This window comes from Hibiscus syriacus, unplaced genomic scaffold (genome assembly GCF_006381635.1).
Source record: "Hibiscus syriacus cultivar Baekdansim isolate YM2019G1 unplaced genomic scaffold, ASM638163v2 tig00110429_pilon, whole genome shotgun sequence".
Classification (NCBI taxonomy): Eukaryota; Viridiplantae; Streptophyta; class Magnoliopsida; order Malvales; family Malvaceae; genus Hibiscus; species Hibiscus syriacus.
In genome coordinates, this window is record NW_024062733.1 from 5,779,845 (window position 1) to 5,795,549 (window position 15,705).

The window sequence follows — 15,705 nt, forward strand, 5'->3', positions numbered from 1 at the left end:
TTTGTTTTATTTTTTTTCTTTTTTTTCTTTTATATATATATTTTATTATTTGTTTTTTTACTTACTATTTTATCTTTACTTTCTTCATTTTATCATTTTACTTAATTTGTTTCTTTTCATTTTAATTTAATTAATTAATTTCTTACCATTTTATCTAACATAGCTTTTTTACTTTCTTAAGGGTACATTTTCAATCAATCAAATGTAAGTTTTGGATCGTTATTTTACCTTTCAATTTAAACTTTCAACTTTCTTAATTAAAGACAACTGGAAATTACATAGTACCGAAAGGGCGGTTCAAGGGTGCTAATCCTTCCTTGATCGTAACCGACTCCCGGATCCGACATATCACTGGTAAGACGCAGATCAGGTAAGAAATAAGGTATCCGATCAACCCACTTTTCGTAAAGTAAATAATCGGTGGCGACTTCCAATCTATTTTTCAAGTCGAAGCTCAATTCCAAGACACAACCGAAAGACGGTTGCGACACTCAGTAATATATTTATTTTGTTAATAAGAAGCAAAACAACTAAACAGTGGATTACAAGGACGACCAACATAGGAAATAAAAAATCAGCCGACACAACCTATGAACCTAAAGAATCACAAAACTTAGCAAAATGAAAACTTCCTACATTGGTGATTGTCCTTTTATTATAGTTTCTTTTGTTTATATCGGTGAAGTAAAAATTGATGTTCTGCTTCGGTGTTCTGAGTTTTAAGAGAACTGGTTTCAGATTTATAATAATATCTGTTGTAAATCTTTTAGTGGCATGCATCTCGTGTAGTAATTAAGAAATTTGAGATGCCATGGTTTCTTTGTGGCATGATATATATTGTTTCAATCTATACGATGAAATTTTTTTGTTATAGAGGATAGACAAACATGTATTAACAGAAACAGATGCATTAATTTGCCATGAAAAAGGGAAAAAAAGAATGTTATGTTTGCCTGTATAAATACTCAAAGTAGGTATTCTGATAGTTGTTGAGCATTTTTTGCAAATGGTTAGAAAAACACCAAGTATTTAGTCTTTCTTCTGCACTCTAATTTTTTTAATTTGCGGATTATAGCTTATGCTGTTGGTTGTGAAGCTCATAGGATTCAAGCTCAAATTCCATACTTCTTCAAAGCCTTGATTGCTGGATTAAAGAACTGAACCATTTTATTGTTGCCAAGCTCTACAGTTTCAATATTTGGAAATAAATTTGCTTTAGAAAAACTTGCCAAGTAGTCACCTCAAACCATAAAAGTTTCAAGCATGCCTTCATGGTGGGGAAAGTCATCATCCAAAGAAGTGAAGAAGAAAACAAATAAGGAAAGTCTCATTGATACCTTACACCGAAAATTTAAGATTCCCTCTGAAAGTAAACCAAACTGTAGGTCAGGAGTATCATGTAGACATGGCAATGGCACAATTTCAGAAGAAAGATCTCAATCCTGCGGAGAATCTAGGTCTCCTTTACCCTTTAAACATGTTTCTAGGTGTCAAAGTTTTGTTGAAAGGCCTCATGCTCAGCCACTGCCACTTCCTGACCAGCATCCTGCAATAGTGGGTCGTACAGGCTCTGGAATCAGTATATCATCAAAATTAAGGCCAGGAAAAGGCTCCAAGGCGTCATTATTTCTGCCTCTTCCACGACCTGCATGCATACGTCATAGACTAAATCCTAATGACATAGATGGAGATTACGTTACTGCTTCAGTTTGCAGTGAGAGCTCCACTGAAAGTGACGATCCCACCAACTCATATCGTCGTAGTCTGCGAGCAATTGATTATGACAATGGGACTAGAACTGCTGCAAGCAGCCCTCCCAGGTGAGCTCATCTGTTTCTTGTTAGTGCTACAATGAGGATGTGTTCTTGCCAAAACAAGTTGGTATTTTATGTTTTTACTTCTGGTTTTCTTCTCTCTTCTGTTTGGTAAAAAAGCTCACCCTTAACAAAATATTACTTATTTTCTCTCTGAAGCGTGATGCTCAAGGATCAATCCTCCATGGTCAGCCAAAATAACTCAAGAGAGGCTAGAAAACAGGCTAATATTTCATTTGGTAATAGTATCTCTCCGAAAACTCCTAAAAGAAGACCTTTAAGCAATCATGTGGCAAATATACAGATCCCACATCATGGTGCTTTCAGCAGAGCTCCTGACAGCTCGATGTCAAGTCCTTCTAGATGCCCAATGAGAGCTTTTGGCACAGAGCAAGTAATGAACTCTCCTTTCTGGGCAGGAAAGACTTATACTGATGTCACTTTGCTTGGATCTGGCCCGTGCTCCAGTCCTGGATCAGGTCAGAATTCTGGGCATAATTCAATGGGTGGGGATATGTCAGGACAGCTATTTTGGCAACCAAGTAGGGGCAGCCCTGAGTATTCTCCAATACCTAGTCCTAGGATGACCAGTGCTGGTCCCAGTTCTAGAATTCATAGTGGGGCTGTCACTCCTATTCATCCTAGATCTGCATGTACAGCTACTGAGTCACATACTGGTTGGCATGATGATGGAAAACAACATAGCCACAGGTTGCCCCTTCCTCCTGTAACTATTTCCATTTCTTCTCCTTTCTCGCATTCAAATTCAGCAGCAACATCTCCCTCCGTGCCCCGAAGTCCAGGAGGGGCAGAGAATCTTTTAAACCAGGGTTCACGGTGGATAAAAGGAAAGCTACTGGGTAGAGGCACATTTGGTCATGTTTATGTTGGTTTTAACAGGTATAATTGTCCAAAGGAATAGTTGTTTTATTTCCTTTCTTAAAAATGACATCTGTTGCCGAGTGGTTTATGCCCTTTGCTGGTCCATATTTGAGATTAGTGATTGAGATTGATGTTTCAGTGTTTATACTATTTTATCAAAAAAATGTGATTCTTGCAATATCTTACTTCATATATAAACCAGCTGGGATCTGATTATTTCTGCATGTCTGCTATTTTGACATATTTGTTGGTGATTGCCTTTTGTTACTATGTCTATATCTAATTTTATTTTCAACATCAATTAGTAAGAGTGGTGAGATGTGCGCAATGAAAGAGGTTACCTTATTTTCTGATGATGCCAAGTCAAAAGAAAGTGCTAGGCAGTTGATGCAGGTAAGCCAATTTTCCATCAGCTCAAGAAGTTTTCAATTGTCCGGAACTCCATATAACGGAAAACGAAATAATATTTTCCTTGTTATTCTTTAACTTGGTTATAGCTTTGAAAGAAACTCATTTAGTCATTTTCTTATTTCTCTAACAGGAAATTGCTTTATTGAGCGGGTTACAGCATCCAAATATCGTGCAATACTATGGGTCTGAAAAGGTGTGTCCTGTGTCCAACAAGCTGTTTTATTGGCCTTTACATCATTTATAGTTATTGAAAATTGTTATCGAGGTATTAGGAAGTTGCATTGCCTAATGAGTTCTTTCTAAAAGAGTTATTCGTTTATATATTAAGAAATAGTGAATCATATAATGTTAAGAAACTTTTGGAAATTATTTTTTAGTCACTTACTAACCACAAAACACTGTTACTCGTTAAGCAATTTCTTACAAAAATAAATGGATAGGAGCAAATTAATTTCATGCTTCTCTTACAGAGCGTTTTGGATAAATTCCTGAACAGGTTGATGACAAGCTTTACATATACCTTGAGTACGTATCTGGTGGGTCTATTTATAAAATCCTCCAGGACTATGGGCAGCTTGGTGAATTAGCAATTCGCAGTTACACCCATCAGATCTTGTCTGGGCTTGCCTACCTACATTCCAAGTCTACTGTTCATAGGTGAGTCTGGTTTTATAATCCTTATCTGATATGTTAACTTCATGGCATCAGTCTACTAATATTTGCATAAAGGAAAATGTTGTTCATCTTATATTTCTTGTACAGAGATATTAAAGGAGCAAACATATTGGTAGACCCTAACGGTCGTGTTAAGTTGGCAGATTTTGGGATGGCAAAGCATGTAAGTCTGGGAGTAATTACTTTTTGTTATAAATGATCTTAATCAGAATAAGTTGTATCTAGCCCTTTTGCCAAAAAAGCAACGATAGCTCGCCCAAGCTTGAAGATCAAATATGACTTATTTAATGCTATATTATTATTTATTGATTAGACTTATTTCCTGTATATAATGTATGCTTTGCAGATTGCAGGTCAGTCCTGTCCACTTTCGTTTAAAGGAAACCCTTACTGGCTGGCACCTGAGGTTAGACTTATTTTTCTCATTGGGTCTATTTCATGTTTGTACTAATCCATTTCAAAGGAGGAAATGACGTGGTTTTTGTGGTTGAGCTTTCTTCAGTTGTGAAGTTTTCTATAGAATGTATCTCAATTTTTTTTCCTATTATTTCCCCAGATTATAAGAAACCCTAGCGGTTGCAACCTTGCTGTGGATATATGGAGTCTTGGATGCACTGTTTTGGAAATGGCTACAACAAAACCTCCTTGGAGTCAATATGAAGGGGTCTGTTAATAGCTTACAAGAATAGAAAGATGGGATATTTTAAATTTCAAAGCTGTTTAATGTGCCTTTAACAATAGCAGTTTTTCCCCTACTTATTTTGTGATATGTGTATGTCAGGTTGCGGCTATGTTCAAGATTGGTAATAGCAAGGAACTTCCACCCATTCCAGATTACCTCTCAGATGAAGGAAAAGATTTTGTGCGTCAGTGCTTGCAACGCAACCCACTAAATCGTCCTACTGCAGTTCAGCTTTTAGGCCACCCATTTGTAAAATATGCTGCACCTTTGGAAAGGCCTATTACAGATGCTGAGCCTTCAGATCCTACCCCTGGTGTGACAAATGGGGTGAAAACTCTGGTATTTTTCTTTTTTATATTGCTTTATTTAGGTTTTGAGCTTGCATTATATTTTTGCATTCATTACCTTCAACAGTTAATTCAGGGGATGAAATATATAAAATATATATATGTATATTTATAATTGAAATAAATTTCAATACAACTGTAAAATGAATGATGTAGTCCTTGCTGTAATTTCCTTAAAATGGTGCTGCAGTAGTACATCGAACAAATAGCCTATCATGTTTTCAACTTGAGTATTTTTTTTTCTGAATGCTCAATAATTGTTCAAGTTTTCATTACTTTATATGCAAGAGCTCCATTATTAGCTGGATGTGAACTGAAGGTATGATATGATATCCACATGCATAGTGCATTTATTTCTCGTTTTTGTATTGTGGTGGGTGGAGGTGTTCTTTGGGGATTGGGGGTGTTACAAGATATAAATCAAGGTCTTGCCATGCCTAGGTTACATGGGTGTAATATGGACCATTAATAAACCCACCCGTGGCAGTAAATAGAACACCATGTTAACAGAGAAAAGTGTAGATATGCCTAAGTGGGCTCCACAATACCCCAATGGTTTCTGGCATTTGAGTCTTTGAATCTTATTGATATTCACTCAAAACGGAGGAAAGTGTTGGATAACATAGTCAAGTTATTTACAACCTTCTCACAATCAGCATTTCACAAGTGAATTTGTTAAGGATAGGAGTGATAAATTTTTTGAAACTCTTATGATCGACAAGTTGCAAGGGTAAAAGGGCAAAAGAGTCCTAGCAAACCATCTAGTGTAGGAATTATAGAAATGAGTTGTCAATCCCTTAAGTTAAGAGATTATGTAATTATTTTCTGTTTTTCAATCCCTTATTTCAAGGGATTACATCTCCTAGGATTAGTTTCTTTTCTTAGAGTTTCCTAGTTTAGAGGCATAATTTGTATATAAATATGTAATATGTTCTACTGAATGTACATAAGAATAAAAATAACAGACTTGTCTGTTTTCTACAGTCTGTTTTCTACACAGTCTATTTTCTACATGGTATCAGGTTAGAGCGATCAATCCGATTTCCGCTTCTCTTTAAATCAATTCCTATTCAACTCTATTTTTTTTTCATGGCTAATCCGGATCCCTCAGCATCCGAAATCACTTCCCAGACCAACCCCTCTCAATCTGATTTTCAGATTTCAGATTTCAAATTTTCAAAGCAACAGAGGAAAAATCGCCTTTGGTGTGAACATTGTAAGAAGCCAGGCCATATGATAGATCAATGTTGGAAGCTGCATGGAAAACCAGCCAATTTGCAGCCCACACGGTCCAGGTTTCAAAAGGAGCCTCATATTGCCTCTCAAGATGATTCCTCAAGCAGTTTTAACAAGAAACAGATAGAGGAACTGCAGCAGATTTTGAGCAGTATGACAACCAAGCCTACAAATGTGACTTATACTACTACTGATGGAAATAATCCATATGCTTCCTCGGTACAATGGATAATAGACTCGGGTGCATCAGATCATATAATAGGAAATATTGATCTCTTGGAGGAATATAGTGAAAGCAGCTTACCAGCTTCTATCAAAATAGCAGATGGCTCTCTCACTACAGTCAAAGGGAGTGGTTCATTTACATTAAACAATAATTTACTACTTCATAATGTCATCTATGTTCCTAGACTTGCATGTAATCTGTTGTCAGTCAGCAAATTAATTAAAGATTTTGGTTGTAATGTTGTGTTTGGTACTGGTGGTTGCATTTTTCAGGCACAGGGCTCGAAGAGGGTGATTGGCAGTGCTAGGCTGGGCAAAGGATTGTACACCCTTGGAAGTAAAGCATCTCATAATCATGCCTTATCCAGTGCTCTTAGGAAACCAATTTTATCTTCTGATCTCAATACCAATAAAATTATGTTATGTCACTCTAGATTAGGTCATCCTAATTTTTTCTATCTTTCCAAAATGTTACCGAACTTATTCATTAATAAAGATCCATCTTTGTTTTCCTGTGAAATTTGTCAAATGGCCAAACACTTCAGAAAATCATATATTCCAGCCAAATTTGAACCAACAACACTTTTTTCCATTATCCATAGTGACATTTGGGGCCCTTCTCCTGTCAAAAGTATTTCTGGGTATAAATGGTTTGTGTCTTTTATAGATGATTACTCTAGGACAACATGGGTTTTCTTAATGAGAGAAAAATCTGAGGTTGAGTCTCTCTTTAAAAGTTTTTATCAAAAAGTTGAAACCCAATTTGACACAAAAATCAAAATTCTAAGGAGTGATAATGGAAGTGAGTATTTGAATAAAACCCTTGGGTATTTCTTTAAGGAAAAATACATTGTTCACCTTACTTCTTGTGTCAACACACCTCAATAAAATGGGGTGGCAGAAAGGAAAAATAGACATCTTCTAGAGGTTACTAGGTCTTTTATGTTTGTTGCTAATGCTCCTAAGTATCTTTGGGGGGAAGCTCTTCTTATAGCCACTTACCTTATCAATAGAATGCCAAGTAAGACCTTAGATTTCAAAATTCCTACTAAGGTTTTGTTTCAGCTGTATCCCCATTTTAAACATTTAAACTCAAGTCTTTCTCCTCGGGTGTTTGGGTGTACAACCTTTGTTCATATCCACAACAGAGGGAAATGAGATCCTAAGTCCATAAAGTGTGTGTTCTTGGGCTATTCTTCGAGTCAGAAGGGTTACAAGTGTTACTCACCTTCCACAAAAAAGACATATGTCTCCTTTGATGTTACATTTTTTGAAAACCAACCTTATTTTTCAGGAACATAAATTCAGGGGGAGAGTTACAAGGAATTTCAGCCTGTTCAAACCGATATTTCTTTACAACCTATTAGTTACAAGGAATTTCAACCTGTTCAAACCGATATTTCTTTATAGCCTATCATTTCTTTACCTATTACTGTCTCTCCAAAGCCGGCTAGCACTATCCCGGTTCCTAGGGAGGGTGATGGGAATAACCTAAGTAACTCTGATGAATTACCTTCCTCCTTCTCTAAGCACTCTAGTCCGTGCAAAACACCTTCCACCATGACCAAAAATGCACCTAACAATGACCCTGAAACCATAACTCCCCAACCGAAACAACTCAGTGTTTACTCAAGAAGAAGGAAAGATGTTACTGAAGAAATCAGTCAGCCTAATATTTGCCAAGAACCAGATTCGGATCCTGTTGCAGCTGAAACAGAAGGTAATGATGGTTACCAAGAGGCTACTACTGTTGATCTTGATGACTTTCCTATTGCTATTAGGAAGGGGAGGTAAGAAAATGCATTGCTCATCCCATAAATAAGTATGTTGCATATGGGAAATTATAATCTAATTTCAGGGCCTTCACTGCCAGCATTAACACTGTGAAAATCCCAAGAAATGTGACAGAAGCATTTCAATCTCCTGAGTGGAAAAAGGCTGTGGAAGAAGAGATAAAAGCGTTGCAAAATAATAAGACATTGAGTTTGACAGATTTGCCAAAAGGGAAGAGAGCTGTTGGATGCAGGTGGATATTCACAGTCAAATATCATTCGGATGGAAGTGTGAAAAGATACAAGGCAAGGCTGGTTGCTAAAGGTTTTTCTCAGTCCTATGGCATCGACTTCTAGGAGACTTTTGCACCGGTTGCAAAATTGAATACCATCAGAATATTGTTATCAGTAGCTGTTAACATGGACTGGAAATTGCATCAGCTGGACATAAAGAATGCTTTTCTGAATGGGAACCTTGAAGAAGATGTATACATGGAAGTCCCCCCGGATTAGAAGGAAATGTCACTAAGAAAACTGTGTGCAAGCTCAATAAATCCTTATATGGCTTAAAACAGTCTCCCAGGGCTTGGTTTGATCGATTTGCTAAGGCTATGACACAGAATGGTTTCAAACAAAGCCAAGCGGATCACACATTATTCAGAAAAATTACACCGAGTGGTAAGATAACCCTCCTAATTGTCTATGTAGATGATATGATTATAGCTGACAGTGATATAGAAGAAATAGAAAAGCTAAAGATGAATCTTGCAAAGGAGTTTGAAACCAAGGATTTAGGGAGTATGAGGTATTTCCTGGGTATGGAAGTTGCAAGGTCCGAGGAAGGGCTGGTCATAAACCAGCGTAAGTATGTTTTGGATCTTCTTGCAGAAACTGGGATGCTCGACTGCAAACCAGTTGAAACTCCAATGGAGCCAGGCTTGAAATTTTGCAAGGACCAGACTGGAAATCCAATAAACAAGGAAACCTACCAAAGGTTAGTTGGGAAGTTAATCTACCTTTCACTGACCAGGCCTGATATTGCATACTCAGTGAGCATTGTCAGCCAACATATGAGTGATCCTCGAGAAGAACATTTGGAAGCTGTTAACAGAATTTTAAGGTTCTTGAAATTTACCCCAGGAGCTGAACTTATATTTAGAAAAAATCAAGACAGAACAGTGAAGGTTTATACGGATGCAAGTTGGGGAGGTGAATTAACTGATAAAAGGTCAGTTAGTGGCTACTGTACCTACGTTTGGGGTAATTTGGTGACTTGGAGAAGTAAGAAATAAGTTGTTGTCTCTCGAAGTAGTGCTGAGTCAGAGTTTAGAGCAATAAATCTCGGAATATATGAATGAATGTGGATTAAAAGACTGCTCACAGAACTAGACTTAGATGACAAGAAGAATTTTGAGATTTTTAGTGACAGTCAATCAGCTATGAGTATAGCAAAAAAACCCAGTGCAACATGATATAACGAAACACATTGAGATAGACAGACATTTTATTTACGAGAAAGTCAACAATGGAGTTGCAAAACTACAGTACATTCCGACGAAGAAATAACTGGCATATATCTTCACCAAAGCCCTTCCACGAGTGACTTTTGATGAGATCCACGAGTGACTTTTGATGAGATGTCATTCAAACTGGGTATATACAACATATATACACCAGTTTGAGGGGGAGTGTAGGAATTATAGAAATGAGTTGTCAATCCCTTAAGTTAAGAGATTCTGTAATTATTTTCTGTTTTTCAATCCCTTATTTCAAGGGATTACATCTCCTAGGATTAGTTTCCTTTCTTAGAGTTTCCTAGTTTAGAGGCATAATTTGTATATAAATATGTAATATGTTCTACTGAATGTACATAAGAATAAAAATAACAGACTTGTCTGTTTTCTACAGTCTGTGTTCTACACAGTCTGTTTTCTACATCTAGGAGTACCCAAAAATTCTGAATAAGTTGTTCTGGTAATGTAGAGAACTTCAATGACAATAGGGTGATGCAAACATGCTTATTAAGTCAATAGAAAGTGTTTTAAATTTTACTTGTGCAAGCAGTGCTGCTCTTTCTGGTCCAAATCTTAATTGCATTATTCCTCTCTCCTGCAATACTTGACCATTTGTAGGGACCGATATACCTACTGATTACGTTCTCATTTAATTTTTATGTCATCTTTGCCTTGGTTTAGATTTTAACGTGGCTTGTTATGCCTGTTCATCTTTTTGTCTTGCGTTTGTTTTTGCATGTTTAAGTCACAAATGTTCTCACATTTGACCAAACTTTACTGTTTCCCTGGCTTGCTGACTATCAGAGCATTGGACAAGCTAGGATTTATTCCTCCCTGGAGTCGGGCCAACTTTCTGTTCATTCGTCCAGAGTTTCAAAACTGCACATTAGGTCTCTCTCTCTCTCACACACACGTGCAACTACGGAAGTAGATAAAAATGATAATTGTCAATACTGCATGTTTCTGAGTCTCATTTTAATTCCCTGTCATGCAGCGATATCGATATTCCTAGTAATGTATCTTGCCCTGTTTCACCCATATGAAACCCTCTTCTATATTCAAAGTGTAAGGTATGGCTCATAAATATACCGATAAAGAGGACAGGGGACGTAAGCACCGAGGACGTAAGCACATTGCCGAACCTCGTTAAAATTCTTGTGTTCTTTCGTTTCTTTGCCCGATTTATCAACAATTGGTATCAGAGGTCAGGAGCAAAATTCGAAGTCACGAAATTCGATGGTCTGGGTAACTTCGAATTATGGAAAACGAGGGTGAAGGATTTGTTAGCGCAGCAGGGGATCCTGAAGGCTTTGCGACCTACAAAGCCGGCGTCGATAGAGGAGGAAGATTGGGAAGAATTGCAACGAGCGAAAGGAACCATACGATTATGCTTGGTGGACGAGGTTATGTATCACGTCATGCATCTATCATCTCCAGACAAAATTTGGAGGAAGTTGGAAAGTCAGTTTATGTCCAAATCCTTAACGACAAAACTGTATCTAAAGCAGCGGCTGTATGGGCTGAAGATGCAGGACGATCATGATTTGGCGCAACACGTGAATGTCTTCAATCAAATCGTTTCTGATTTGGCTCGGCTTGATGTAAAAATTGAGTATGAAGACAGAGCGATGATTTTGTTGTGTTCGTTGCCTCCCTCTTACGAACACATGGTGACTACTCTTACATATGGGGAAGAGACTATCAACGTTGAGGAGATTACTGCAGCCTTGTTGGCTCACAACCAGCGGAAGCAGAATGCAGGGGAAAACTCTCAAGCCGATAGCTTATATCAAGGGTAATCGAGACCGTGGACGGAAGCCAGAGAAGGCAGGGTCTGGCAAGCGGAATTCCAGATCCAAATCTAGGGATAAGAAGACAATTCACTGTTACAAGTGCAAGGAGGCGGGACATATGAAGCGAGACTGTTCGAAGTTGAAAAAGCAGACTGATGAGAAGCGTGATGTTTCATCCAAGTCTGTAAACGTGGTCGAGGATGACAATTCTGATTGCAGTGAGGGTGATATGCTTTCTATTTCAACGACACAATTGACGGATGAGTGGATTTTTGATTCTGGATGTTCTTATCACATCACGCCAAATAGGGAATGGTTTTCGACATACAGGTCGGTTAATTCTGGTTCTGTTTATTTAGGTGATGATCGATGTTGCAATATTGTTGGTATTGGTGATGTCAGAATTAAGATGTATGATGGCTCTGTTTGGACGTTGAATGGTGTTCGACATATCCCAGATTTGAAGAAGAATTTGATTTCTTTGGGCACTTTGCACAAGAATGGTTTTATCCCTAAGGCTTATGAGGATAGGGAAACCATTCGGATTGTTAAAGGTGCTTTGACTGTGATGAAAGGAAAGATGACTGCAGGAAATATTTATAGATTGTTAGGGAGTACCATTGAAGGTGGAGTTCATTCTGTTGAGTCTTGTGATGATACTACAAAATTGTGGCATATGCGTCTTGCTCATCTTAGTGAACGTGGTATGATAAAATTACACAAAAGAAATCTGTTACATGGTATCAAAAGCTGTAAGCTTGATTTTTGCAAGTATTGTGTTCTTGGTAAACAGACTAAAGTCCGTTTCAAGATTGTGAGGCACACAACTCAAGGGATTCTTGATTATTTGCATTCTGATGTATGGGGGCCTTCCACGACATCGTCTTTGGGTGGATCTAGGTATTATGTTACTTTTATTGATGATTTTTCACGGAAAGTTTGGGTGTATTTTTTGAAATAGAAATCTGAAGTTTTTGAGAAGTTCAAGCTGTGGAAAGCTGAGGTAGAAAACCAAACAGGACGAAAAATCAAGTGTTTACGGTCTGAAAATGGTACGGAGTACACAAATTCACAGTTCTTACACTTCTGTAAGGAGCACGGGATTAAGAGATATTTTACTGTGCGCAAGACACCACAACAGAATGGTGTTACAGAACGGATGAACAGGTCGTTGAATAAAAGAGCCAGATGTTTGCGGTTGAATCCGGGGCTTCCCAAATACTTTTGGGCCGAGGCTGTTAACCTGTCGTGTTATCTTATCAACAGATCGTCAAGGGCATCATTGGCTGGGAAAGTTGCAGAAGAGGTATGGACTGGTCATGATGTTAGTTTTGATAACTTACATATTTTTGGTTGTCCTGTTTATGTGCATGTACCTGCTGATGAGAGATCCAAACTTGATGCAAAATCGAAGGAGTGCATTTTTCTGGGTTACAAGAAAGGTGTCAAAGGATTCAAGTTCTGGGATCCAGTTGCGAAGAAAATTGTGATCAGTAGAGATGTTGTTTTTGATGAACAATCCATGTTGCAACAGAAGAAAGACACGACAGTGGTGGATTTCGAGCAGTTTCCGGTTGAGAAACCAGAAACTTCTCAACCGATTTCTGGTGGTTCCACTACGGATGATTTGCAGGATTATAGTCTCGCCAGAGATAGAGTGAGACGGATGAATATAAAGCCTCCGAGTAGATTGGGTTTTGAAGACTTTGTCTCTTTTGCACTTATTGTTAGCAGTGATGATCAGGTTAATTTTCATGATGCTGTTACTAGTCCGGAAAACGACAAGTGGATGGTAGCCATGGTTGAGGAGATGGAGTCTTTGAATCACAATCGTACATGGGAGTTGGTTCGCCTTCCTGAGGGTAAAAGCCGATTGGTTGCAAATGGGTGTATAAGAAGAAATCAGCAGTAACAGAAAAAGAGGGGGAAAAGTTCAAGTTCAAGGCTCGTTTGGTAGCAAAGGGTTTTTCACAGCAGAAATGAGTTGATTATGATGAAATTTTTTCTCCTGTGGTCAGGTACACTTTAATCCGAGCAGTACTTGCATTGGTGGCCAGTTGGGATTTGCATTTAGAGCAGATGGATGTTAAAACTACTTTTTTGCATGGTAATTTAGAGGAGCAGATCTACATGCGGCAACTTGAAGGTTTCACTCAACCTGGAAACGAGCATTTAGTTTGCAGATTGAAGAAATCTTTGTACGGGTTGAAACAGTCTTCGAGACAGTGGTATAAACGGTTTAACTCCTATATGATAAAGATTGGCTACAACCGATGTGAGTATGATTGTTGTGTCTATGTTAAGAGCCTTGATGATGGTTCTTTTATTTTTCTATTACTGTATGTTGATGATATGTTGATTGCTGCGAAGAACATGGATGATGTTATCGGTTTGAAAACTTTATTGAGTCAGGAATTTGATATGAAAGATTTAGGTGCTGCAAAGAAAATTCTTGGAATGGAAATTTGCAGGGACAGAGACTCATGGAGACTGTGGCTATCTCAGTGGGGTTATGTTGAAAAAATGCTAGAAAGGTTTGCAATGAGCAGCACAAAACCAGTTAGCACTCCATTGGCGAACCACTTTAAGCTCTCATCAGAACAGTGCCCTAAGACAGATAAGGAAGCTGAAGATATGGCAAAGGTTCTGTATTCTAATGTTGTTGGCTGCTTGATGTATGCAATGGTATGTACTCGTCCTGATTTAGCTCATGTTGTTAGTCAAGTTTATAAGTACATGTCTAAACCTGGTAAGCAACATTGGGAAGCAATCAAGTGGATCTTTCGATACTTAAAGGGTACTGTGGGATATGGAATTATTTTTGGTAGTCAACGAGATAATCCTTTGGTTGTAGGATATGTGGATTCAGACTATGCAGGTGACTTGGATAATAGAAGATCTACGACAGGGTATGTTTTTACTCTTGGTGGAGGACCTATTTGTTGGAAGTCTACTGTTCAATCTGTAGTGGCACTATCTACAACTGAAGCTGCAAAAGAAGCTTTATGGCTCATTGGTTTAGTGAATGAGTTGGGTGTTTAGCAAGGTGGAGTTCAGCTGCTTTGCGACAATCAAAGTGCTATTCACTTAGCTAAGAATCAGGTATATCGTGCTAGAACTAAGCACATTGATGTACGTTTTCACAAGATCAGAGAGTTGGTTGCATCTGAAGAGATTTTGTTTCAGAAGGTACACACTGATGAGAATGCCGCTGATATGTTCACCAAGCCAGTTACGACAGACAAGTTCAAGCATTGCTTGGACTTGTTGAATGTTTCAAGTTGTTAAAGAACTAAGGTAACCCAACCCACATTGAATGTTTCCTAAGGGGCAGGATATTTGCCAAGGTGGAGATTTGTAAGGTATGACTCATAAATATACCGGTAAAGAGGACAGGGGATGGAGCGGAGTGAGCGAAGCAAACATCAATTGTCCTTACAAAGAAAGTCTCGTAGAGGAGGTTACGATTATGTGGGTTGGGGGTGCGGGGCTGTGCCCCCGCGGTACAGTACAGGGTTAATTTTGTAATTATATACTAGGGTTTTCTATTATAAATAGAGATGTAACCTAAACCTATGAGAATTGAATAAAATTTTCTAGCGCCGCCTAGGCACCGAAGACGTAAGCACATTGTCGAACCTCGTTAAAATTCTTGTGTTCTTTCGTTTCTTTGCCCGATTTATCAACACAAGGTTACCGCAACATCTAAATGGAAGAATCTCTCCTTCTCTCATATCTACTCCCTGGACCACTTCAGGTTCATCTACACCATTGGCAGGTGGTAGTGGTGCTATACCTTTTGGTTATCTGAAACAATCAGTTTACTTTCAAGAGGGTTTTGGAAGCATGCCAAAGCCCTCAAATGGTCTTTATGTCAGTGGCTCCTCCCCTTACGATAATAATCCTGACATTTTTCGAGGACTGCAAGCAAGTTCACATATCTTTTTTGAGCTGATGCCATCAGAAAATGATGTTTTAGGAATGAGAAGATCAGTTCATGGGGAATCTTATGATGGACAGTCTGTATTAGCTGATCGTGTTTCTCGACAGCTTCTGAAGGACCATGTGGCGATAAGCCCATCCCTGGATCTAAGTCCCAGCTCTCCATTACCTAACCGGAGTACTATTATCTAAATGCAACTATGAAGACTCATATCAAAATTCTCTTGGGTCTTACGGGACCACATTGTATTCATCACTTTTAACTTCTAGGGCAGCGAATCTTTCAATATGGAACCAGAACAGAATTTGAGGAATAAGGTTGAAGTGCAATTGACGTGTCTGGTTACAAGTAGGTCATTTGTCAAGGATCAAGGTTTAGTCTCTATGCTTTGTGATTGATAAAGCTATGGAG

General features: G+C 38.3%; 1 pseudogene; it reads left to right on the forward strand.

Moving 5' to 3' along the window:
• Nucleotides 1-1,263: 1,263 nt before the first annotated feature.
• Nucleotides 1,264-15,485, forward strand: LOC120124810 (annotated as a pseudogene).
• The last annotated feature ends 220 nt before the right edge of the window (nucleotides 15,486-15,705 follow it).